This window comes from Lolium perenne, chromosome 3 (genome assembly GCF_019359855.2).
Source record: "Lolium perenne isolate Kyuss_39 chromosome 3, Kyuss_2.0, whole genome shotgun sequence".
Lineage (NCBI taxonomy): Eukaryota > Viridiplantae > Streptophyta > Magnoliopsida > Poales > Poaceae > Lolium > Lolium perenne.
Window position 1 is genome coordinate 43,893,282 of NC_067246.2, and position 3,385 is coordinate 43,896,666.

The 3,385-nt window shown below is 54.0% G+C and overlaps 1 non-coding gene across 1 annotated transcript; it reads left to right on the forward strand.

Annotated features, from left to right (window-relative positions):
* The first annotated feature begins 2,248 nt into the window (after positions 1–2,248).
* On the forward strand, positions 2,249–2,387 carry LOC127346282 (small nucleolar RNA Z247). The gene has a single exon (XR_007879449.1). It is a non-coding gene; the product is annotated as a small nucleolar RNA Z247 (small nucleolar RNA).
* The last annotated feature ends 998 nt before the right edge of the window (positions 2,388–3,385 follow it).

Consider the following 3,385-nt stretch of genomic DNA (forward strand, 5'->3'; position numbering starts at 1 on the left):
ATTTGATATTGTGAAAGCCTTTGATACAGTAGGTCGGCCCTTCCTTTTCTGAGACACAAAGGCTTTGGTCCTAGATGGTTAGCACGTGTGGCGTTGATGCTTTCTACCTCATCCACAACTGTTTTGGTTACCGTTGTGTTCAAAGAGGTGGCATCTTTGCCTCATTTGAGAGCTATGGAATCCGTCATCGCTTATCTCTTCGCAGATGATGTCGTGCTCATGATTGATCAGGCCAACAGTAGTGGAGGAAGCAACCACTGCTGTGGAGCTGTTGGGGATTTTTGGCAGTGCTTCCGGTCTGCATTGCAACATGGCAAAGAGTTCTGTATCATCGATAAGATGCCAAGGAATTAATATGCAGCCCATTTTGGATGCTCTCGGATGCCCACTCCAAAAATTCCCCATCCGATACTTGGGTTTGCCTTTGTCCCTAACGCGCTTGTCTAAGGCTGGATTATACAACCTCTTGTGGACATGATGGGTCGCTCTCGATCCCGTCGTCGCCTCCCCTCCGCCGCAGCAGGACGCGCCGCCTCTCCATGCGTAGGACGGTGAGCAGACGCCGCTGCTCCAGCAGCGCATCATCGTCTGCCCTCCCCTGTTGCGCCGTCTGGAGGGAGAGCTCGACGGCGCGGCGAATCTGCGCGTCTTCGCGGGCACGGGCGTCGTCCTGGAGCTTCTTCTCCGACTCGAAGGACTCGACGAGCGCTCGTTGCTGATCCGCCGTCTCGTCCGGGTGTGGCCCGTCGTCGTCGGACCACTCGAAGTCGTCGTCGTCGTCGTCCTCCTCCTCCTCCTCCATTTGCGCCTCCACTTGCGCCGTCAACGATCCGCCCGCGCCCCCTAGGCCGCCTCCGTTGCCGCTAGCGCCGCCTCCCGCTGCTGATGCTCCTCCGTTGCCTGTCGTTGCTGACGCTCCACCGCCCCCGCCACCGTTGCTCCATCGCCTCCCGCCATTCACGGTACTGGAAATCCCGCTCCATGTGTAGGCGTTGCCGCTCTACGCGCCACCGCTCGCCCATCTCCTCCGCTCGGTGCCGCCACGCCTCTTCCGCCGTGGTGGCGTCGAACGCCGTTATGGTGTCCGCCAGCACCGCCTCCTCCTGGCTCATGGCTCATGGCTCAAGTAAGTCATCACGGAAAATTTACTAGGTTAATAGCGTCTGAACTTTGTCAGTACATTTTTCATCTGTCGTCAATGAAGCTAGAAATAACTTAGACAACACCTAACACTCTATTGTGTATTCCCTGATCGGTGTTGTTGTATCTTTTCATCCTTGCGATTTTTTTTTTGTTAATTGATAGTATCATTTGGTAGTATTATGACAGAGATTTTGACTTTGTGGTACTTTAAAGGAATAAGTATGTGACGACATGTAAACTGATTTGGTACGCAACCAATTACCATTTGGACAGTGCGAAGTTAGGATAAAGAAACTCCGCAATGAAGATACAAGAATGCTGAAAGTTCTGAGCAAACAACGTGCTCAACGGAATTGGGATTGTTAAACGAGTTGTAGATAGACTGTTACGATATAATTCTATCTCTAGTTTTCGTGTGTTACAAGTTGTATAGTTAAACCGGTTGTTGTAACAATCTCTAGATGAGATCTATGTAATCTTGTATGCCAAGTCATGGCCAATATATAAGTGAAGCCCGGGCACCCCTAGAGGGTACACCGATCCAATCTATTTCGTATTTCCTCATATGGTATCAGAGCCAAACCTCTCCACCACCGCGATGTCGATCGGCGCGTCCTCTTCTTCCCTTCCGTCTGGACTCAGCCTGCAGCATGGCTCGGTGACGGAGAAGCTGGGGAGGGACAACTACCCTCTCTGGAAGGCGCAAGTCATGCCGCCTCTGCGGTCGCACCAGCTCGTCGGATTCCTCGACGGCACAGTAGATGCGCCGCCCAAAACCATCACGGTGGAGATGGAAAACAAGGCGGGGGAAAAGGTTCCCCAGGTCGTCCCCAACACGGCCTACACTGCGTGGGTCTCCCAGGATCAGCAGGTTCTGGGATTCCTCCTCTCCTCCCTCTCACGGGAGGTACTCGCGCAGGTCACGGCGCTTACCACTGCCGCAGACGTCTGGGCTGCGCTGTCGACGATGCACTCGTCGCAGTCCCGGGCGCAGATCATGCAGCTGCGGATGCAGCTCGCCACCACCGCCAAGCGCGACCTTAGGGTTGCGGATTACTTCTCCAAGATGCGGAGCCTGGGAGACGCCATGACTGCGGCAGGCTCCAAGATGGAGGACGACGAGCTCGCGTCGTACATCCTCGCTGGCCTCGACTCCGAGTGGAACCCGCTCGTCACCGCCATGACCACCAAAACCGAGACGGTATCTCTCTCTGAATTGTATGCTCATCTCCTCAATTTCGAGAACAGGCTTGACATCCAGAACGGTGGCTCCATGGGCAACGTCGCTGCCTCCAATCACAACGGCGGCGGTGGTCCTCCTGGTGGTGGCGGAGGCATGTCCTCTGTAAACCTGGCGTCCCGTGGAGGGCGCAATGGCGGCAACCGTGGAGGCCGCGGTGGTGGCTTCGGTCGTGGTCGCGGCGATGGAGGCCGTGGCGGAGGTGCTGGCGGTGGCAACTACAACAACAATGCCAACCGCAGCCAGCAGCCCTTCGACGCCAACGGCAACCCACGTCCGCAATGTCAGCTATGTGGCAAATATGGCCATGTGGCAGCGAAGTGCTGGAAGCGCTTCAACAAGGAGTACATGGGAGAAGAGAAGGTCGCCGCGGCCATCACCCACTCCTACAACGTCGACCCGTCATGGTACATCGACACCGGCGCCACCGACCACATCACAAGCGAGCTAGACAAGCTCACCTTCCGCGAGCGCTACAATGGGCATGAGCAGGTCCACACTGCCAGTGGATCGGGTATGGATATTCACCATGTTGGTCAATCTACAATTCATACCCCTTGTGATAAACTTGTTCTCAAAGACATTCTGCATGTTCCTACTGCCACCAAAAGCCTCCTTTCTGCCTCTAAATTAGCCTTTGATAACAATGCTTATCTAGAAATTCATCCTTTTGATTTTCTTGTTAAGGAACGGGGCACGAGGAGAACCATTCTTCACGGTAGGGGTCGCCATGGCCTCTATCCTCTTCAGCCGAGATCATCTTCGGCGTCAAAACAAGCTTTTGGAGTCAATAAGCCGTCCACTTCGCGATGGCATATGCGTTTAGGACATCCGTCTTCCACCGTAGTTCAACAAGTTTTGAGTCACAATAAACTTCCTTGTGTTAAGGATTTCACTGCATCGGTTTGTGATGCGTGTCAAAAAGGGAAGAGTCATCAACTCCCTTATCCTAAGTCAACTAGTGTGTCTAGTGCTCCTTTAGAGCTAGTTTTTTCAGATGTG